The 24443-nt window shown below is 39.9% G+C and overlaps 1 protein-coding gene and 1 pseudogene across 19 annotated transcripts in view; both read left to right on the forward strand.

The window, feature by feature from the left end:
• RBFOX1 (RNA binding fox-1 homolog 1) overlaps positions 1-24443 on the forward strand; it is a 2130504-nt gene that overhangs the window by 1378528 nt on the left and 727533 nt on the right. The gene's annotated exons all lie outside the window — the stretch shown is intronic.
• On the forward strand, positions 151-609 carry LOC119517389 (annotated as a pseudogene).

A 24443-nucleotide genomic window follows, 5' to 3' on the forward strand; every position in this document is an offset into this window, starting at 1 on the left:
ATATTTGATATAAACAAACAAATATATATAGCACATGTTGACATTGGGAAGTATGGTAAAACAAAAATCCATATTCCATCGAGTTTATTTTTCATGAAAAATAAATCAGTTAAACTCTGACCTTGTTGGCCTTGGGGGAGTGATTTCATCATGACATCAATGCAGAACTGACTACAGAAAGAACTATTGGCTTTGCAAAATGACCTACTTCTGAGGATCACTTTAAATGAAAAGAGCATTCAAAATCCAATTACAGAGTGGAGTGTAGACGGGGAAGGTGATCCAGGTCCCTTATATGAAGGGGACATTTTTAACACCTGTTTAAGTTTAGTTGCGATCCTGTTGACTCTCCTCAGGTCCTGTTTACTGGTGGAACTATTCCTGTTTATCCTCATAGTCCTCACAATTCCCATATCAGTTTATCCATTCTAACGGAAGACATCCCAGAGCTCTCCGTCCACTCCCACTCTGTGTGTCTTGGCTTGATTAGCCTGCTTTCCAATTGCAAAGAAAAGAAAGCAACCACCAGGTGATTCTTGTTTTTACGTTGAAACATGAAATAAGGATCCAAAGAAGACAAAATGGTGGTATCATGAAGACATTTGTTGACACCACTAGCAGCAGATAGTCCTACTGAGAAAATGAGCACTTTGATTATACAGCCTTTGAACTTTGATCTTTGATTGGAAGTGACCTAAAGGCAATAAAGACTGATTTCTTTGACTAATCTTACTGCATTTTAACTCGTGAGCATTCTGGGTGCATGTTGATCACTGGTTCATTCCAGGCAACAGACATACTTTTATTAGTCATGCAGTATTAATTCAGGTGTCAGAAAATGTCAAATATAATTCTATTTTTTATTTTTATTTTTTTAGCTTTTGAAAAAGTGCAGGTCCTCACATCTTGTGCAATAACAATGACTTTCTTGGTAGTTGGGGGCTGTTCATTGCCAACAATGGACATTGTAAAAGGAAAAGTTTTTGTTAACTCCTGCCACCAAATGATTCAAGCATGATAGGGCCTATGAAATGAACTTATCACTTATAGAGAGGTTATTAATAAATAAGCGATCCACTATTAACTTGGGAAGTCCCCCATCTGTTTGCATTTGGGTTCTATGCACTGTGATCCTAAAATCAATGGCATGAATTAACTTGCGTCTTTAAAGGACTGTAATGAAAGCTCATTGCATATTTATTGTAATGTTTATACCTTCTGTCAAGTTGTTTAGATATGGAAGGTTTTTCAGGTAACATTGGCAGAGAGATACAATGTATTATCGCTATGGTGAAAATAAACTCACTTTTTGTTTATAGTTCCTCAATCGCTGAAATCAAGGTGTGAGTAGTACAGGGTGTGAATGGTTTAATCAAGGGTTTTTTTTTGGAAGTAAGAAAAATGGCAGTGATTGAATTCCTGCGGGCCATTATTTGGGTTTGTTTTTTGTGCCTTAAAGATTTTTCCAAGAGGATTACTCTCTGTTAATTCCTCCTAGCTGGCAGCATGAGCCCTACCAACTGAACATTATTTCACTTATTTATGTTTGAAAAATCCATAAATATTTTTTGTTTGCAATCTTGTTTCTTTTATTGTCTTCAGTAAAGTTTGAATGTTACAGTGCTTTAATTGAAAAACTATTGTCAAGGGTTTTTCTTGTAACTTCTCTTTATTTGGAAGTATCATCTTGTCTTTCAACCCCACCCTAAAATAAGAAATAACTTTTTAAAACAGGCTTAATATTTAAACAAAAGTATGTATTTTTATTTTCAAATTTAGGCAAGAGTACACTATAAAATGGTATGTTTGCTTATTTGTCTCACGAAATCATATAGTATTTTCCTGGTGAGATTTGTTGTGTTTTGTTTTCTTTTGCTTACAGCTAGATAAAATTTTTCTATAGAAAAAAAATTACTGAATTACCCAGTTCTTAGTACCATGTGATTTATTGGTACCACAGCTAGGTTCTCTTTTTAAAAAGCAATTAGATATAGGTGGGGCAAGATGGTGGACTAGTGACCTGTATGTTTTAGTTACTCCTCCAGGAAAGTAGGTAGAAAGCCAGGAAGTGCGTGGACTGGACACCACAGAGCAATCTGACTTTGGGCATACTTCATACAACACTCATGAAAACATGGAACTGCTGAGATCAGCGAAATCTGTAAGTTTTTGTGGCCAGGGGACCCGCACCCCTCCCTGCCAGGCTCAGTCCCGTGGGAGGAGGGGCTGTCAGCTCCGGGACGGAGAAGGGAGAACTGCAGTGGCAGCCGTTATCGGAAACTCATTCTACTGATCCAAACTCCAACCATAGATAGACTGAGACCAGACACCAGAGAATCTGAGAGCAGCCAGCCCAGCAGAGAGGAAACAGGCATAGAAAAAAACAGCACGAAAAACTCCAAAATAAAAGCAGAGGATTTTTGGAGTTCTGGTGAACATAGAAAGGGGAAGGGCAGAGCTCAGGCCCTGAGGCTCATATGCAAATCCCGAAGAAAAGCTGATCTCTCTGCTCTGTGGACCTTTCCTTAATGGCCCTAATTACTTTGTCTCTTAGCATTTCAATAACCCATTAGATCTGTGAGGAGGGCCCTTTTTTTTTTTTTAAATCCTTTTTTCTTTTTCTAAAACAATTATTCTAAGAAGCCCAATACAGAAAGCTTCAAAGACTTGCAATTTGGGCAGTTCAAGACAAGAGCAGAACTAAGAGAGCTCTGAGACAAAAGGCAATAATCCAGTGGCTGAGAAAATTCACTAAACACCACAACTTCCCAAGAAAAGGGGGGTGTATGCTCACAGTCATCATCCTGGTGGACAGGAAACACTCCTGCCCATCGCCAGCCCCATAGCCCAGAGCTGCCCCACACAACCCAGTGTGACTGAAGTGCTTCAAATAACAGTCACACACCTCAAAACTGGGCATGGACATTAGCCTTCCCTGCAACCTCAGTTAATTTTCCCAGAGTTGGGAAGGTGGAGCAGTGTGAATTAACAAAGCCCCATTTAGCCATCATTTCAGCAGACTGGAAGCCTCCCTACACAGCCCAGCAGCCCAGAACCACCCTGGGGGGACGGCACTCACCAGTGACATAGCACAGTCATCCCTCAACAGAGGACCAGGGGTGCACAGCCTGGAAGAGGGACCCACTCGCAAGTCTCAGGAGCCATACGCCAATACCAAGGACTTGTGGGTCAGTGGCAGAGACAAACTGTGGCAGGACTGAACTGAACGATTAGACTATTGCAGCAGCTTTAAAACTCCAGGATCACCAGGGAGATTTGATTGTTAGAGCCACCCCACCTCCCTGACTGCCCAGAAACACGCCCCATATACAGGGCGGGCAACACCAACTACACACGCAAGCTTGGTACACAAATTGGACCCCACAAAACTCACTCCCCCACTCACCACAAAGGCAAAGCAGGGGAGAATTGGCTTGTGAAGAACAGGTGGCTCGTGGACGCCACCTGGTGGTTAGTTAGGGAAAGTGTACTCCACGAAGCTGCAGATCTGATAAATTAGAGATAAGGACTTCAATTGGTCTACAAATCCTAAAAGAACCCTAACAAGTTCAGCAAATGCCAAGAGGCCAAAAACAACAGAAAATTATAAAGCATATGAAAAAACCAGACGATATGGATAACCCAAGCCCAAGCACCCAAATCAAAAGATCAGAAGAGACACAGCTCCTAGAGCAGCTACTCAAAGAACTAAAGATGAACAATGAGACCATAGTACGGGATACAAAGGATATCAAGAAGACCCTAGAAGAGCATAAAGAAGACATTGCAAGACTAAATAAAAAAATGGATGATCTTATGGAAATTAAAGAAACTGTTGACCAAATTAAAAAGATTCTGGACACTCATAGTACAAGACTAGAGGAAGTTGAACAACGAATCAGTGACCTGGAAGATGACAGAATGGAAAATGAAAGCATAAAAGAAAGAATGGGGAAAAAAATTGAAAAAATCAAAACGGACCTCAGGGATATGATAGATAATATGAAACGTCCGAATATAAGACTCATAGGTGTTCCAGAAGGGGAAGAAAAGGGTAAAGGTCTAGGAAGAGTATTCAAAGAAATTGTTGGGGAAAACTTCCCAAATCTTCTAAACAACATAAATACACAAATCATAAATGCTCAGCGAACTCCAAATAGAATAAATCTAAATAAACCCACTCCAAGACATATTCTGATCACACTGTCAAACACGGAAGAGAAGGAGCAAGTTCTGAAAGCAGCAAGAGAAAAGCAATTCACCACATACAAAGGAAACAGCATGAGATTAAGTAGTGACTACTCAGCAGCCACCATGGAGGCGAGAAGGCAGTGGCATGATATATTTAAATTTGGAGGAGAAAAATTTCCAACCAAGGATACTTTATCCAGCAAAGCTCTCCTTCAAATTTGAGAGAGAGCTTAAATTTTTCACAGACAAACAAATGCTGAGAGAATTTGCTAACAAGAGATCTGCCCTGCTGGAGATACTAAATCTGCCCTACTGGAGATACTAAAGGGAGCCCTACAAACAGAGAAACAAAGAAAGGACAGAGAGACTTGGAGAAAGGTTCAGTACTAAAGAGATTCAGTATGGGTACAATAAAGGATATTAATAGAGAGAGGGGAAAAATATATATGACAGACATAAACCAAAGGAAGATGGCTGATTCAAGAAATGCCTTCACGGTTATAACGTTGGATGTAAATGGTTTAAACTCCCCAATTAAAAGATATAGATTCACAGAATGGATCAAAAAAAATGAACCATCAATATGATGCATACAAGAGACTCATCTTAGACACAGGGACACAAAGAAATTGAAAGTGGAAGGATGGAAAAAATATTTCATGCAAGCTACAGCCAAAAGAAAGCAGGTGTAGCAATATTAATCTCAGATAAAATAGACTTTAAATGCAGGGATGTTTTGAGAGACAAAGAAGGCCACTGCATACTAATAAAAGGGGCAATTCAGCAAGAAGAAATAACAATCGTAAATGTCTATGCACCCAACCAAGGTGCCACAAAATACATGAGAGAAACACTGGCAAAACTAAAGGAAGCAATTGATGTTTCCACAATAATTGTGGGAGACTTCAACATATCACTCTCTCCTATAGATAGATCAACCAGACAGAAGACCAATAAGGAAATTGAAAACCTAAACAATCTGATAAATGAATTAGATTTAACAGACATATACAAGACATTACATCCCAAATCACCAGGATACACATACTTTTCTAGTGCTCATGGAACTTTCTCCAGAATAGATCATATGCTGGGACATAAAACAAGCCTCAGTAAATTTAAAAAGATTGAAATTATTCAAAGCACATTCTCTGACCACAATGGAATACAATTAGAAGTCAATAAGCATCAGAGACTTAGAAAATTCACAAATACCTGGAGGTTAAACAACACACTCCTAAACAATCAGTGGGTTAAAGGAGAAATAGCAAGAGAAATTGCTAAATATATAGAGACGAATGAAAATGAGAACACAACATACTAAAACCTATGGGATGCAGCAAAAGCAGTACTGAGGGGGAAATTTATAGCACTAAACGCTTATATTAAAAAGGAAGAAAGAGCCAAAATCAAAGAACTAATGGATGAACTGAAGAAGCTAGAAAATGAACAGGAAACCAATCCTAAACCAAGTAGAAGAAAAGAAATAACAAGGATTAAAGCAGAAATAAATGACACAGAGAACAAAAAAAAAACAATAGAGAGGATAAATAGCACCAAAAGTTGGTTCTTTGAGAAGATCAACAAGATTGACAAGCCCCTAGCTAGACTGACAAAATCAAAAAGAGAGAAGACCCATATAAACACAATAATGAATGAAAAAGGTGACATAACTGCAGATCCTGAAGAAATTAAAAAATTATAAGAGGATACTATGAACAACTGTATGGCAACAAACTGGATAATGTAGAGGAAATGGACAGTTTCCTGGAAACATATGAACAACCTAGACTGACCAGAGAAGAAATAGAAGACCTCAATCAACCCATCACAAGCAAAGAGATCCAATCTGTCATCAAAAATCTTCCCACAAATAAATGCCCAGGGCCAGATGGCTTCACAGGGGAATTCTACCAAACTTTCCAGAAAGAACTGACACCAATCTTACTCAAACTCTTTCAAAACATTGAAGAAAATGGAACACTACCTAACTCATTTTATGAAGCTAACATCAATCTAATACCAAAACCAGGCAAAGATGCTACAAAAAAGGGAAACTACCGGCCAATCTCCCTAATGAATATAGATGCAAAAATCCTCAACACAATACTTGCAAATTGAATCCAAACACACATTAAAAAAATCATACACCATGACCAAGTGGGGTTCATTCCAGGCATGCAAGGATGGTTCAACATAAGAAAATCAATCAATGTATTACAACACATTAACAAGTCAAAAGGGAAAAATCAATTGATCATCTCAATAGATGCTGAAAAAGCATTTGACAAAATCCAGCATCCCTTTTTGATAAAAACACTTCAAAAGGTAGGAATTGAAGGAAACTTCCTCAATATGATAAAGAGCATATATGAAAAACCCACAGCCAGCTTAGTACTCAATGGTGAGAGACTGAAAGCCTTCCCTCTAAGATCGGGAAGAAGACAAGGATGCCCGCTGTCACCACTGTTATTCAACATTGTGCTGGAAGTGCTAGCCAGGGCAATCCGGCAAGACAAAGAAATAAAAGGCATCCAAATTGGAAAAGAAGAAGTAAAACTGTCATTGTTTGCAGATGATATGATCTTATATCTGGAAAACCCTGAGAAATCGACGATACAGCTACTAGAGCTAATAAACAAATTTAGCAAAGTAGCGGGATACAAGATTAATGCACAAAAGTCAGTAATGTTTCTGTATGCTAGAAATGAACAAACTGAAGAGATGCTCAAGAAAAAGATACCATTTTCAATAGCAACTAAAAAATCAAGTACTTAGGAATAAACTTAACCAAAGATGTAAAAGACCTACACAAAGAAAACTACATAACTCTACTAAAAGAAATAGAAGGGGACCTTAAAAGATGGAAAAATATTCCATGTTCATGGATAGGAAGGCTAAACGTCATTAAGATGTCAATTCTACCCAAACTCATCTACAGATTCAATGCAATCCCAATCAAACTTCCAACAACCTACTTTGCAGACTTGGAAAAGGTAGTTATCAAATTTATTTGGAAAGGGAAGATGCCTCGAATTGCTAAAGACACTCTAAAAAAGAAAAACGAAGTGGGAGGACTTACACTCCCTGACTTTGAAGCTTATTATAAAGCCACAATTGCCAAAACAGCATGGTACTGGCACAAAGATAGACATATAGATCAATGGAATCGAATTGAGAATTCAGAGATAGACCCTCAGATCTATGGCCGACTGATCTTTGATAAGGCCCCCAAAGTCACTGAACTGAGTCATAATGGTCTTTTCAACAAATGGGGCTGGGAGAGTTGGATATCCACATCCAAGAGAATGAAAGAGGACCCCTACCTCACACCCTATACAAAAATTAACTCAAAATGGACGAAAGATCTCAATATAAATGAAAGTACCATAAAACTCCTAGAAGATAATGTAGGAAAACATCTTCAAGACCTTGTATTAGGCGGCCACTTCCTAGACTTTACACCCAAAGCACAAGCAACAAAAGAAAAAATAGATAAATGGGAACTCCTCAAGCTTAGAAGTTTCTGCACCTGAAAGGAATTTCTCAAAAAGGGAAAGAGGCAGCCAACTGAATGGGAATAAATTTTTGGAAACCATGTATCTGACAAAAGACTGATATCTTGCATCTATAAAGAAATCCTACAACTCAATGACATAGTACAGACAGCCCAATTATAAAATGGGCAAAAGATATGAAAAGACAGTTCTCTGAAGAGGAAATACAAATGGCCAAGAAACACATGAAAAAATGTTCAGCTTCACTAGCTGTTAGAGAGATGCAAATTAAGACCACAATGAGATACCATCTAATACCGATCAGAATGGCTGCCATTAAACAAACAGGAAACTACAAATGCTGGAGGGGATGTGGAGAAATTGGAACTCTTATTCATTGTTGGTGGGACTGTATAATGGTTCAGCCACTCTGGAAGTCAGTCTGGCAGTTCCTTAGAAAACTAGATATAGAGTTACCATTCAATCCAGCGATTGCACTTCTCGGTATATACCCGGAAGATCAGAAAGCAGTGACATGAACAGATATCTGCACGCCAATGTTCATAGCAGCGTTATTCACAATTGCCAAGAGATGGAAACAACCCAAATGTCCTTCAACAGATGAGTGGATAAATAAAATGTGGTATATACACAGGATGGAATACTACACGGCAGTAAGAAGGAACGATCTCGTGAAACGTATGACAACATGGATGAACCTTGAAGACATAATGCTGAGCATAATAAGTGAGGCACAAAAAGAGAAATATTATATGCTACCACTAATGTGAACTTTGAAAAATGTAAAACAAATGGTTTATAATGTAGAATGTAGGGGAACTAGCAATAGAGAGCAATTAAGGAAGGGGGAACAATAATCCAAGAAGAACAGATAAGCTATTTAACGTTCTGGGGATGCCCAGGAATGTCTATGGTCTGTTAATTTCTGATGGATATAGTAGGAACAAGTTCACAGAATTGTTGCTATATTAGGTAACTTTCTTGGGGTAAAGTAGGAACATGTTGGAAGTAAAGCAATTATCTTAGGTTAGTTGTCTTTTTCTTACTCCCTTGTTATGGTCTCTTTGAAATGTTCTTTTATTGTATGTTTTTTTTGTTGTTAATTTTTTTTTTCATACAGTTGATTTAAAAAAGAAAAAAGACAAGGAAAAAAATACGTAGAGCCCCTTTGAGGAGCCTGTGGAAAATGCAGGGGTATTGGCCTACCCCACCTCAATGGTTGCTAACATGACCACAGACATAGGGGACTGGTGATTTGATGGGTTGAGCCCTTTACCATAGGTTTTACCCTTGGGAAGACGGTTGCTGTAAAGGAGAGGCTAGGCCTCCCTATAATTGTGCCTAAGAGCCTCCTCCCGAATACCTCTTTGTTGCTCAGATGTGGCCCTCTCTCTCTAGCTAAGCCAACTTGAAAGGTGAAATCACTGCCCTCCCCCCTACGTGGGATCAGACACCCAGGGGAGTGAATCTCCCTGGCAACGTGGAATATGACTCCCGGGGAGGAATGTAGACCTGGCATCGTGGGACGGAGAACATCTTCTTGACCAAAAGGGGGATGTGAAAGGAAATGAAATAAGCTTCAGTGGCAGAGAGATTCCAAAAGAGCCGAGAGGTCACTTTGGTGTGCACTCTTACGCACACTTTAGACAACCCTTTTTAGGTTCTAAAGAATTGGGGTAGCTGGTGGTGGATACCTGAAACTATCAAACTACAACCCAGAACCCATGAATCTCAAAGACAATGGTATAAAAATGTAGCTTATGAGAGATGACAATGGGATTGGGAAAGCCATAAGGACCACACTCCACTTTGTCTAGTTTATGGATGGATGAGTAGAAAAATAGGAGAAGGAAACAAACAGACAAAGGTACCCAGTGTTCTTTTTTACTTCAATTGCTCTTTTTCACTCTAATTATTATTCTTGTTATTTTTGTGTGTGTGCTAATGAAGGTGTCAGGGATTGATTTGGGTGATGAATGCACAACTATGTAATGGTACTGTGAACAATCGAATGTACAATTTGTTCTGTATGACTGCGTGGTATGTGAATATATCTCAATAAAATGAAGATAAAAAAGCAATTAATGTATTTTATAAATTATCTTTTCACATATGCAAAATCTTTTTTCTACTGTAATGTTATTTTTCTAATGCCTTACCCATGCCCTCTTTTTGAAATATCCTGCAGTGAATACATGCGTCAATTTGGACTGAGAAATAAAAGTCAGTTGGCTGAAAGTTTTGAAATACATATCCCCAAAACCATCCAATCAATAATTGGTGAGGAGTATTAAAAAGTATTATTTAAAAAAAAAATCAGTTAAGTTGCATAAAGTTACCGTAAATGATTGGAAATGCTAGTAGGAAAAGAAGTCTTAAATCTTTAAAACAAAACTTTGTCCATCCATTGAGTCATATGAAATACATTAAAAGTTAATCTTAAGAAAATAAAAAGGCAAATTTAGGGTATGACGAGTGATAATGCCATTGCTGACATTTCTTTGTTCATTCATTCATTCACTCATTTGTTCCTGTATTTATGCATTCCTCCATTTCTTTATTAAATATTGTGTATAATCACAGGCTTCTTTGAAACATAATTAATATGATTATTATAATGTTTAATTATAACATTGTAATTATAATATTCTGACCAGAAAATTGAGGTTCTGTTAAGAATTCCTTGTGCAATTAGAGAAGGATTTAGGTTTTTTTTTTAATGTACTTATCATTTGAGAGAGCAAAACTATATTTCCTTAAGTAGTGTTAGACAGGGATCCACTTGAAATACTCTAGCTCACACTGAAAGGGCCAAAAGAGATTTTAATTGCCATCCTGTTTTCCAGTTTTTCTTTTATTGTCTGCTTGAAGGAGAAACCCTCATGGAAGCTGAGTGGAGCTGTGAAGTCAGTAATTCCGAAGTTCTTGATGATTTTCAGAACAGCTAACCTTAGGCTCTGAGAGCAGTCTTATCAGGGGCCCTCTCTTCTGCAAGCTGTCCACCCACAGTTGCAGAGCTAATTTTACTCTCTCAAAACTCGAACTAACACGTTGAGTTACTTTACTGCTGACTCTCAGGTAGCAAGGAGCGCCCTGGCACCTTGGGAGAGAGAAGGGGAGGGCATTAGAGCACAGGAAACTTCTGGGACGTGGAGGACATCCTACCTGGACCTGTCTAGAAAGATGCAGCCTCGGTTCCATTTTCCAACCAGTGATCATTGCCTTCCTTCGAATGTTCTTAAAGAGCAATTATTTTAGCATAAAAAGTTATGGCTGAACATTCGCTATTTGAATCATCTCAGCTAGGGAATATCTGTGAAGTGGTATGGCTCCAGTAGTATACTTTTGTACTGAAAAGAAATAAAAGCATATTGTTAGTTAATTTTTCTTCTGATCATAGAAGGAATACATGCCAATCTTTGAAAAGACAAACCCTACCTGCATTTAAGAAGAATATCGGTTCTTCCCTTTGTACAGTTATTCTGAGATTGTTCATTGCCTGGGGCTGTGTTATTGACATTGTTCTGCAGATATACAAATATGAGTGAGTGTATTTATGTATTTGTGTGAGGGTATATACATGTGACTGTGTGTGGATGTGTGTGTTTTTGAAGAAAAAAATGGATCATAAATTTCTACCTTGCCCTTTCAACTTGAAAAACACAATGGAATTCCTTCCTTGCATGTAGTACATATGAATGCATTTCATTCTTTTCAATGGCTCTGCAATATTCCACTGTATGCCCGTAAATTAATTCATTTAACCTGGGAAATCCGGTTGTTTTTCTGAAAACACCTGGGAACATGTCCTAAGCTTATAGTTTTCTGAACGAAGTTTTCCATTAGAGTGGATTCTCTTGGGTTTAAACAATGGATGGAAAAATCCTTCTCTTTTCCCTTCTCGAGCTTGACAGATAAATCAAGTTAGCCGAGGAAGGAAGTCTCTCACAGTACTCTTGGTTGTTTTGATGGAGGAACAGTAGTTAGGAAAACATGTCCTGGAAAGAAAAAAGTACTCTGGTATTTTCAAATAATAAAGCTACCTTGATGGGTCCTTGTCTACATAGAAAGAAATGAAGTTAGTCAGTTTGGAAATGTATGCTTGACCCTTTTGGTCAATGCCCAATAAGTAAGCATGATTTGAACTCCTAGTTAAAGCTTGAACTCCTGGTTAAAGCTTTTCAGTACCACGTTTTCTCTCAATACCTTCATAACTACCAGGTTTTCCTTCAGTGTCTATGAAAATTTTTAAAAAAATTAACACAAGGGTTCTGGACTGTCTCATGTAAATCACCAGGAATTCTTGGTTTGTGATGTCTGGAATTCACCATTAAAAAGGAAATACCGTTTTCTCTCTGGACCCTTGCTAGATCTGCCCACAGCCCGCTCACATTCCTGCTCTCTCTCTCTTTTTCTCTTCCTCATCTAGGCCACCATCACTTCTTCCCTGGAATTCTGTCATGGTTTCTTCACTGCTCTCCCTTTCCAAAATTTCTCCCCACAATCCATTCTCCTCATGGTTTCTGATGGAATCTTCTAAAGTCAGAAATCTCATCATGTCACTCTGTTGCTTACAGCCCTTCAGTGGCTTCTTATTTTTCTTGAGAAAAGTTCAGAGATTCACTGGCACTTACATCTGTGCTTGACCAAACCCCCGCCTACTTCAACCTGGGCCCATGCAACAGCCCCTTCCTCACAGGTGTCTCTTTTCAGATCCTCAAACAAGAAAGGAACCTCCATGTTTCAAAGAATTTGTACCTGTTCTCCTGCTGGAATTATCTCAGCCTTTCTTGCATGGCTTATCTTTCTCATTCTCATGTTAAATGTCACATTCTCGAAGGACCAACCTGACCCTTTGCATCTACAGCAGATGTTCCCTTCCCAGGCTTAACTGATGTCAGGCTGTGTTGGTTTTCTACACTGCTCCCACCACAATTTGTAATCTGTATGCTCACATACTTTCCATTCATCTCTCCCACTAAAATGCAAACTCCATGAGGGTAAAGTCCATGTTTTCATGCTTATATTGCCCTCATTACTTTGCTCAGGGTCTCCATTAGGGCATCCCTTAGGTACATAATCACTGGACTAAAGAATGGAGAGAAGGAACGGGATGTGGAGCAGCTTGACTTCCTATTGGATCAATAAGTCACATAATCCCCACTTCCAGATCATTAGCAAATGTGGATACTGTGCTCACTTAGCCGATAAATCTTGGCCACCAAACAGCAAGCAGTGTTGCCCATATCCAGGGAGAAAAGGAAACAAGAAGACCGCATTGTGCTCCCTGAGAATACAATCGGGTCGTAATCAGGGAGAGAAAAATAGGACCCCAGCAAATGGAATATCAAACATGTAACACACCAGAACCAAGGGACCTGCTCTGAGAGCCACTGTGATGTAAGAATGGAACTACAATGTGGAAATGCTCAAAGACCTTTGCCCCTGTGAATCATGTATTGGGGAAACAGTTGAGCATCTAGAGATGTCAAGTAACCAATAAAATTTCATAAAAGGTAATGCTCACCAGGATCCAGAAGAATAAGGCTGACCTTATAACATGATCCGCTAACAAAATTAGATCTTCTGTCTTTGAAAATAGATGGCCACTTCCTTATTTTTTATTTTTTCATGTTTTAAGTGGCTGCTTTAATAAGCCTGCATGATCCTGGTCGCATACTCATACATTCTGGTAAAGCCTGGAAGAAAGTTACAGAGGAAAGGCTGACTCTAAACTATCCCAGGAGAAAGAGGTGATGGCTAACACTTCCAAGAGATGCAGTTCTACCATGTCTGTGGGACAAGGCAATTTCCTTTTTCTGTGTCCTAAAGGGGAAAAGGAGAAGGACTGAAATCATACTGCTGCAGAGAAGTTCATCTGCTCCTCTCTTGGTAAGTGAAATGGAAGGATGGTCCATGGTCCTCCTTTAATCTCCCGTTTCACAGATGGTGCACCCACACCTGCCCTGCAGTTGGGGAACATGGCGCTTTCAACCCCTGCCTCCAGAGCCATTATATCAGTCACCTGGTACAGCATTTCATGACATACAAAATAAATGCACATTTCTCTTTACATCTCTGGGGATGGCTATCCAAGGCTTGTCCTGGTTGGGTGTCTCTGATTCCTGTTATGTACCTGGCAAGACCTGGAGGCCTCACTAGCAAGTGTGAGACTCAAGTCTATTCTGTCTGCTTATTCTGGGACCCAGTCAGGGGAAGCAGTGATCTGAAAGTGCTGCTGGTTGCTCCATCATCATCTCCATGGTGACGGAGAAGCACAAGAGGGCAAGCTGGAGCCTTACCACTGTGGCCCACGTTTTATTGTTCAAAGCAAGTCTTATGTCCTATGGCTGGTATTAAGGTCAAATGTTAGGGACGTGCATTTCACTACTACTTGGGGAGCGGGCTGCAAAGTTACATGGTAAAAGGCATGAGTACAAGGGAGACTAAGACTGGTGCCAGTAATTCAGTCTACCACAGCCATTAGGAATCTGAGCCAGTTATTAGACAGCAGTGATTATAGTTATTAGAGTACCCAATAAACTGTGAATGCTTACACTTCTGTACCCTTTGTTTTAAAACAATTAGGAATTGCTGCAGTAATTAGACAAATCCTAATGATATAATTTTAATAGGAAAAGAATGCAGAGGCAAGTTCTTCCCCCAAAAGTTCTAATGCCAAACAGGTACTGATTGTACACCTAAATCCCTTCAGGGGTCGGTGACTGTGTGTCACCTCCCATAAAGCGACGTAGGGAGTGGCTGAAAAGGTGGTGGACTGGGGAGCCCACGACCGTTCCAAAGGAGTCGTCCCACTGCTGCAGCTGGTTGTGACCATGTGGAAAAGTGGCCATCGTTTGGCTAGACCTTCCAGTTTGTCAAGAGAAGCCTGTCATTTGCTTTATTTTAAATGTAAAATTTCTAGTTTTTCAATGTCAGCCACTGATACAATCCTTTGTAAAAAAACATGTTGCATGCCAAAAAAAAACCCACTTCTGTTGAACACAGACAGCAGCTTGCCCACCCATGCCCAGTATGGAGTAACGTGACAAGAAAAGTAACATCGCAAAGTAGGGATATTCAACAACTCGAGTTTGAGGAGAAAGGTCTAGGCCTGGGAATGGAAAGGGCCAAAGGACCCCTGCCAGGGACAAGGACTTGAATTCACTAATTGCATTTCTGTGTGTGGAAAAGGAGAACAGAAAATGAAAGGAGAAAAAAAAAAATAGCCAGAGAATCTCTTAAGTTGGGCAACTTTACCCTGGCCCGTGCATATTTTTTCAGCAAGTTGGCTGTCTGGAAAACTAAACAGTTGTCTTGAGTTCTTGAGACCTTCTCCAGCTTCCATTCCCAGAGGCTAAAACAAAAGAACCAAGAAGCTTGCTGATAATTCCTGAATGTAGGGAAAAAAACATTTGTATATCAGAGATGTGTGTTGATAGTACCACCCTTTACTAGCAATGAATTCCTTTTTGGTTGCACCTAAAAGTTCATTCCCGGAATACTCTGCTCATTGGCAGAAATCATGTTCATTTATAAGAGGAATAGATTCTGACAAGGAAGAAAAAATAATTGCCCTAAGGGTTTATGTAGAACTGAAATATCCCTCCTGCCCTGACTGAAAGTCTAAATCCTATGTGTCTTTAAAACCTATCTTAATGGATGAGTATAAAAATGGGGACAAAACCTAAATGAAAAATAGGGTGGGATGGAGGGGGGTGATTTGGGTGTTCTTTTTTTATTTTTTTTTTTATTCTGATTATGATTCTTTCTGGTGTAAGGAAAATGTTCAAAAATAGATTGAGGTAATGAATGCACAACTATAAGGTGGTGCTGTGAACAGTTGATTGTACACCATGGATGATTGTATGGTATGTGAATATATCTCAATAAAACTGAATTAAAAAAAAAAATAAAACCTGTCTTAAATGCTGTCTCCTCCAGGAAGCCACGCTGATTTTCCCCCACTGGAAGCCTTCTCTCCCTCTTGTCTATGCCCATGGCTCCTTGTTTTTGTTCCTGTTCCATTTCTGAATTATCTCTGCATTCTATTTTAATTATTTGTATGTGTATCCCCCAACTTAATAGGGTGTTGATTTAGCATAGAAAACATGGAACTTCATCTGAGGCTTGCACATAATACTGTTTTTAGTAAATGAACAAGAGTGACAGGTGACTTTTTTTCCATCAAATGCATGGAAAAATTCATCCTTGCGTCCCCATACATATAAATGTTCTAAACTGAGCTGTTGGAAATGAACCCTGAAGCATTCAGCTTCCTGGCTTGCAAAGTGAAAATCTAAATTCCCTCAGGCTGGGGCACCCGTCCCCTCATCATTGAATTTTTCATTCAGCATGGTTCCTTGAACTCTTATTAGATGCCAAGTACTGAGCCTGATGCTAAGGATATTGAAATGAAGCAGAGCCAGTCCCTGTCTTCAGGCTTAAAGTCTAGTGTTGGACTTTGAACAAGTGAGCAAACAAATGACTACGTACTTACGAATGGTGACAGGGTCTACGAAAGAATAAAGGAGGGTGCCACAAAAGAAAGTAAATGTGGGACTGGGTGGGAGAGGGGTCTACTTAGGGTGCTCATGAAGGGCTTGTCTGAGGAGGTGACATGCAAGTTGGGAGGTAAAGGATGACAAGGAGACAGTCTGTGGAGGATGGGGGAGGAGAGCCCCGTAAGCAGAGGGAGTCAAACATCGCAAGTCCTGGGGGTGGGAAACTCCTCGTGCTGAGAAGCTGAAAGGACACCTGCCTGCCTGCTGTGCAATGAGCGAGAGGGTGGAGGGAGAGGAGGTTGGAGGGGCCAGCAGGGCCAGATCACCCACTCAGCTGAAATTTCAGTCATTCATTGACACATCCCTACCTGCATCGTCAAATCCAAACCCTTCTTTCCATGAAGCCTCCAATGGATTCATTCCTGGTGTCACTATTTTGCATGATTTCTACCTTCCCTCATTCTGACTTGCATAAAATAAGAAACTACTCTTGGGCATTCATCCCAGAGGATTGAAAATGACACAAAAACCTGTACACAAGTGTTTATAGCAGCTTTATGATAGCCAAAAGCTGGAGACTACCCAGACATCCTTCAATGGGTGAATGGTTAAACAAACTAGTACCGCCATGCCATGGAATACTATACAGAAATAAATAACAAGAGATAAACAATTGACACATGGAACCACTTGAAGGAAACTCTAGGGAATTAAGCTGTGAAAGAGAAGGGAAAAAACAACAATTCCCAAAAGTTACCTACTATATGATTCCATTTATATGACATTCTTCAAATGACAGTTACAGAAGCAGAGAATGGCTTAGTGGTCACCAGAAAGTGGGGTGTGGACATGGCTACCAAAAGATTATTGTGTTGATGAAAATGTTCTGTGTGTTGATGTACCAATGTCACTACCCTGGTTGTGATATTACACTCTAGTTTAGCAAGATGTTACTGTGGGAATTCTGTAGATAAAATATTGCAAACTAAAATGTCTCGCTTTGCTATGCTATGTTCTTGCATGAAGTCCATTTCACTCCCAAGGCCAGGCTTATCTGTTGTCTACCTGCCTGTTACATCCTGCCTCCCCTCCTGCCTCCCCAAATGGTCTTGAGGGCCAGCACATCTCCCTACCCCAAAAATCTCAATAAAAACTGAGATGAGAATTGCTGGGGAGGACACTCTCCCTTGAGTTGTTCTCACTCTCGCCTCTCTTGACTTTTGTCTCGAGTAATTCATTGCATCACCGTGGTTACTGCTGGAAAGAAAACCACAGTTACTACTGGGGAAAACTAGCTTAATGGGACATAGGGTCTCTTGATATAATTTCTTACAATTGCATGTGAATCTACAATTACCTCAAAAGAGAAAGCTTAATTTAAAAATCTGTTTGTATAACAACTTACAGTTTTTGAAGACCTTTTGAAGTATAATAGCATATTAAAATTTTGACTTAAATGTATTTCCCCCATGCCAGATTATAAGAGCTTTCGCTTAAGAGATCATGTCTTGGTTATCCTTGTACACCAGTTCTCAGTAATCCTCCCACTGTCATGGAAAGAATGAGTCTTGGGGGTTCTGGAAAGAACGAGATCCACTGTCAGGCAAATGACTCTGGCAACCCCAGTGAACCTGATGTTGTAAAAACTGGAGTTTGTGAGCAAAGGGCCAGTGTGTTGCACTGGCACCCCGTTCCCTGGGCATTCTGTGAAGAAGAGGATGTACTGGGTGCTTGTGCCCCCGCAGAGGGACCCCATTCCTCTTTTGCTCTCCTTTTGTTATAGGGTAAGTGTATCTGTTCTCTATGACGGCTATTACTAATTGCCACAAATCTTGGTGGCTTAATAAAACAGAGATTTAATCTTTCACAGTTTTGCAAGTCAGAAGTTCAACATCAATATCACTGGGCTGAAATCAAGCCATTGACAAGGCCACATTGTCCCTGGGGGCTCTGGGGGAGATTCTGCTCCCTCCTCTTCCAGCTTCCGGTGGCTGCCGGCCTCCCTTGACTTGTAGCCCTGTCACTTCAGTCTCTGCCTCCTTTTTTTTCTCTGCCCCCTCTTCTGTCTCTTATAAGGATGTTTGTGATGGAATGTAGGGTCCACCCAGAAATGTTGACTGTAATTTATTGTATTATTGCTGTTGATGTTGTTACGATGATGATGATGATGATGATGGTGATGGTGATGATGATTTAACCATGGATGTTTCAGGCATACCATAAGTGTTACTTGAATCCAACTGTATTTTAGGATGAGGAGGGGCAGTTACTGATGTCACTTAGGTTGCTCTGCCCCTAAACATTGAGCTTCCTGGTTTAAAAGACAAATAGTCCTGATGGAGGATGGTGCCTACAATGCCGTACTTGACGACAGGCTCCATCTGTGTGAGAATCTGAAGGGGTGGCTGCTTCTGGATTTGGGTTGTGGGGTGTTATTAAATGCATCCCTGCTTCCACGCACTATAGGAAGCAAGTTGATGGGATTAATTTGCATGTCCTGTAGCAAATGCTCTCAGTCTGCATAGAGGCTAATTTGTGAACCCGTGGCAATTGCCCTATTTGGATTTGTTTACCAGGAGACAGCCCCATTGGGAAAATATGTCTTGCTGTGCACAGAGAGGAACGGCACACTGACCTCTTGGAGAAAACACCATGGAGTAATTTTCTCCCCAGCAGATGACTGACATTGCAAGGTGGTGCCAGATGATCAGTATGGTAAATGGTTAATATAGATAGGGTCCCCATCCATACGATTTATACGAATAATTAGCTCTTCCTGGGAAGTGGCCTGCATGTCTAGGTTACTTTTATTTTTTCAGACAGTCATCCCCATAATGAGCTATTAGTCTGCAGACCAGAAAGAAAGAAAGGGGAGAAGGAGGAAAGACCTCAGGCAGTTGTCTTTGTTCCTTCCAGAAATCCTCATTTATTTGAAGCCAAATGTGATAATGTTTCCTTTTACATAACTCCATTGCTCTCTGTATTGTAAAAGCAACTCAGAATACAAGGGTCTGACTCTTATTTTGTTTCAGTAATGGTTTCTGGGCTTTAGACAGAGCATGCATTTCATCTTACTCATCTTATTCATCTTCAGAAGGTTCCATTTACACAGGAAGGGCATTTGCCGTTAACACTGTTTTCCAGTTAGAGAAGATAAGGAAAGATGGAGGATCAATATGCTTGTGTTAGGCAGGAATCTTTGCCTGCAAATGGCAGCACCTGTGCAGAGACAAGGGGGTGAATTATTGGAAGGATTAACTGTAATATCTTATGTAAGTACTGGACTATCTGGATAGCCAAATTGTTGGAAATTCAAGGGCACATCCGGACCTTAAAGACTGCCAGAAACAGGAAATGCAGTGAAGTTAGGACTTCTGCTCTCTTTTTCCTGACTCAGTTTACCTGTTTCACCTGGCTACCAACATCCCCTGAAACTCACCTGTCACCTCCCTGCCTCAGCAAGGGCTGACTTTCTTTTCCTTGTTCTGCTTCATACGTGACAGGGGAGAATTTGATCACGGAGATCAGAATCTGACCCCATCAGCCAGACTGTGCTGGCTGGGGGTGGTGAGTGGGAGCAGTTCCTGAGAGGAAATGGGGATGATCTCAATAGAAGGGAAGGATGCTTTAGGGGCAAAATAACAGATTCCAACTCAGTACTCTAAGTCCCAGGTAACCATGCCAGTCTTGTTTGACCTGCTGTCCCTAGTACCCAAAACAAAGCCTGGTTGAATGATAAAACCCGTAGCTCATATGCACAGGAGGGGGGAAGGAAAATAAATTCTGGTATATGGGTCTGAACTCACCAAGTCAAGGTAAGCAAGATTTCCAGCAGGCAATCAAGCAAAACAGAAACAAGAACAAGAGATGTTTTTCGCTATGGAGAGATATTTCTATGACAAAAACCTTTCATCCTAGATTTCTTGGAGTTTTCTGATTGACCAGTCTTCAGGAATAGAGGATTTTGAGTGATCGATGAATTTCCTTCTCTCCTTCTTTCTCCCTCCCTCCCTTCTTTCCCTCCACGAGTATGCATTGGGAGTCAGATACCATCCCAAGCACTAGAAACATCTCAATAACCAAGACAGCCTCCTGCTCAGATGCTTTTAGTAAATGTTGTCATGTTGAGTGTGATGGTGTTAGAATGTTAGTCCCTTTTACTATTATTTTGAAACTATCTCTGAATTCCTCTGATGACTAGTGGACTTTGTCCCTTTGGGGCCACAGTTGGAGATTTTTGATCAAGTTGAACAATTCTGATCCTGCAGAGAGATCCCAGCACCATGGCCTGAGTCCTCACCCTCTGCACCCAGGATACAGAGATCTTGATGGCCCCTAAAACAACTAATGGGTAACTGGGGAAGAGCCTCCCTTGTGGAAGTTCTTCAAGTAGTGTTTCAGGCCAGGGGATATTCCATCCCTTCAGGGCACACTGGGCTTCACCAAAGATGAGAGGACAGTGAGGAGCCACCTCTTGTGCAGAAATGTTTAAATATGCCTGGACTCTTCAAGAGATTGGGTGTGGTCAGAAATTCCATTTAGTACACAGAGTGGTTATTTCAATAACTTACTAACATGAAGTAATTATAATGATCCTTTTGTCAAAGGTCACCCCTGGCAGCACCAAGAGACATGTATAACAGATCACATTTTGAACAGTTTGATTCTCAGTCCATTAATTGACAGACAGCTTAATCTTTCAATTTGGTTAATGTGAATCCAGCTGCAGAAATTTCCTCAGGAAGAGAGACAGAGACAGAGATGGAGGGAGGAAGGATGAGAAGGAGGAGGGAGGAGAGAGAGGAGAGACAGCCAAAAAGAAAAAGAGAGAGAAAAAGAGAAAAGAAAGGGAGGGATGGGGAAGGGAAGGAAGGAAGAAGGGAGAGAGGGAAGGAAGGAAGGAAAGAAGGAAGTAAGGAAGAAAGAAAGGAAAGAAGAAAGGGAGGGAAGGAAGGATGAGATGGCTATTCCCTATAGTTAAGTTTTTGAATACACAAATGCAAAATGATGGTTGGTTCCATTTCTCTTTTGGCTGCTTGCCTTAATTATTTTGTCTGTGAGATGGTTGTTGCAAAAGCCCTGACACAGATCTCTCTGGAGTGATATTTGTGTGGTCAAGAATTCTGTGATTTTTATAAGACTTTCTAGTTTTTGCTGATTTGGGACTTTGGCACTCAGTATGCTGGTGTCTAGAATAATATCCCACCATGTTAACAGCCCTCCTGATCCCTAAATATATCAGGAACTTATTAGGAAGAATCCCAAAGAAGTCAACACCTTTACTGGAGAACTATTTAAAAAGATTTATCGATAGCATCTAAGTAATTATTTTTATGGAATCGGAGAACCCAGTCCCAGGAAACAAGGAAAAAAGCAAACACCATGTGTGCAGAATGAAAGAGTTAAGCCATTTTTCTATTTACATGGTTTATTTCACAAGTGTCTGACTCATTGGGCATAACCAGCACAGTTAAATTACAAAATTACTATTTGGTCCCTTTTTTATTGACTACAATTCAAGGCTGCTGCAAGCCTCCCAAATTTAATCCCCCTAGCTCTTTGACAAGAATATTACCTTTTATTTTCGGTGTTAAACTGTGTAAGATACCCCTAAGGCCACATGGAAACTTGCTCTCTGTGATAGCAGCTAACGGAGTGTATCAATTGTTCATGACTTCCTATTCTCCTGTAAATTGGGAGAAGCAGGGAAAGCAGTGGAATGAGAATTTTGTTCTGTCAGCACTTTCTTGCCCCAGCTTTAGCCCAAGCCGTGAATGTTTTGGTAATTAATTATACTGTGTTTGTAGCTCTTCATAGAGTTACCATTTAGCAACCTGTCAAATCCTGAGCTAATGAGCCTGTCCCATAGAGTCTGATGCATTTATTTTATTTTATTTTTAAGCATCAGGACGCTACTGGTTTTTCTTAGGTCAAATGAAGTTAAGAGGGAGATTCTAAACCAGTATATGGGAAGAAACATCTTTTCTCCTCTATTCACAGATATTCATACGAAGCATAGGCTTTGCTGAAAGCTCTGCATTGTTTTTTGCCTAATAACCCAGATTTTGGAGTATCCCAACTATTATTATTATTATTTAGTATTTGATGATTAAATGACTCACTCATAAGTACACTTGCCAAAGTGGTGGTAAACATATGGATTAGGATTTTCAACTCAAGTACAGGAAAAACTAGAGCGGATGTATGGCAGTTGATCTGTGTTGTTGCTTTTTCTTTTTCTTTTCTTTTGTTAATGGCAGACTTGTAGTAGCTCCACAATTTCCACATAGGAAAGTCTTAGGCATGACAATTTGGTTTTGAGGTAGAAGTGGAAGATACATTCCTTAAAGCTGTGTTTGTAAAGCAGGCATGCTCATTTTACTTAGAATTGTATGGCGACAGCTCAATTAAAATAGCGGAGCTTACCCATGTGTGATTTTATTCACGTTAGAGAAGATTGAAAAGGCATCGAAAAATAGTAGCAATAATTGCATGGAATTACATATTAGAATAATGGTGTTCAGCTTGACCTTTGAAACAGTGTCTACCAAAACACAACATCTTTATTCTATTCTGAGTTGAAAGATATAAGACCCAAATGTTAGAGCAATTCTGTTGGTTAGAAGTAAAATCCTCAATTCAACATGCAAAATTCAGACCCCTAGTTATTTCTGAAGCTTAGATAGAACTACAGTATCACATGTTCTATAACTACTGCAGTTCCAAAAGACGGACTTCTTTTTCTATCAATCAAAAGTAGGGAAAAACACATCCATATATTGTAATATTGTTGCACACCCATTTATGTATAGGTGTTAGAAAAGAGGTTGTGGGGAGGAAATAGATTATGTCTCTTGACACAACCGTGCCGATGGCTCATTCTTTAAAAAAAAAAAAGGTAGAAATGCTGATTGACTCCTCCTCTGCCCAATGAAAGCGTGACCTGTAGGCTTCATAAAACTGCCTTCTCGAGTGTTCTTTGTTCTGCCTCCACCCCCACCAGTGATTATAGCTACCGTCTTTCAATGATAAAAGGTCAAAAATTCTATACACAATTCTCAACTCCCCTTGGATTTCAAGTTGTCCCTAAGATCATAATTCTTTTCATTTTTTGGCTATCTGTTCACCAGAAGACTCAGTAGTCATAGGCACAGCTTCTCGCTCTTGTTTTGGGTGCAGACTTAATGCCAATAGACTGGCAAATTTCCCAAGTGTGAGAAGAGCCTTTTCTGTGCTGCTCGTGAAATCTGAGTTGAGATGATCCACACGTTGTAGGGAAAGCTTCTGAGAACTTCCATGTAGGAAAGAGTCTCTCTGTGTTGACACCTAACCTCCACAGAATTGTCATTTGCTGGTGACTAAATGTTCTAACGATTTAATTCAATTTTTCAAGTGACTGTAGTATCAGCGAAATGAGAAAACGTCTTCCAGCCATGACCTTTGACAATAGCAGACATGTTAATATGAAGTTATTTTAATCCCCCAGAAGACATTGATACAAGCATTATTTTTCTCACCATTCTTGTTTCTTTATAGATTCACACTTTTGAGTATTCAGATCTTGCTTTGCCTTTCAGTTAGGGGCGTGCATGGAGAGAAGTGTTATTGATGAGAGTTGATTACGCAAATTAATGAATTGAGACAGCTGAATAGTAAGTGAGAAGAATTTGAGGAGTGGAATTGGTTTTTGCTCATTGACTGTAAAGTGTAGGAATTAAAACCACAAGGGTACCTGATGAAACAAGCGATATTGCCAAGGTAGGTGAAGAAAGAGTATTCAGAATTGTACGTAGAGACTTTTCTTTTCCAAAGTGTAGTCATATGCTGGCTATCCACTGCTTTCTCTGCATTTATTTTCCTTGCTTGGTTTTCTGAGTCATCTGCAGTATCTAAATGAATCCATTCAAAAATATGTACTGAAAGTCCATTATGTTCCAGACACAATGTTAGGCACTTAATGCAACTGGTAGAAAGATATTACTTAATACATCTGATTACTGAATGTTCTCAATTCTGAGGTTCACCTTTGAGACTAGAGTCAAGTGTCCTTTGCTGGGGCTGCTAAAAATTCATCTCTGAAAATTGGAAAATTTTAAAAATCAGACAATACCTATCATAGATTGAATCATGCACCCCACAAAAGTTATGTTCAAATCTCAATGCATGTTCCTGTGGGTGCAAAACCATTTGCAAATAATCTTTGAATATGTTAAGGAGAGTCAGGGCATGG

This window comes from Choloepus didactylus, chromosome 21 (assembly GCF_015220235.1).
Source record: "Choloepus didactylus isolate mChoDid1 chromosome 21, mChoDid1.pri, whole genome shotgun sequence".
Lineage (NCBI taxonomy): Eukaryota > Metazoa > Chordata > Mammalia > Pilosa > Megalonychidae > Choloepus > Choloepus didactylus.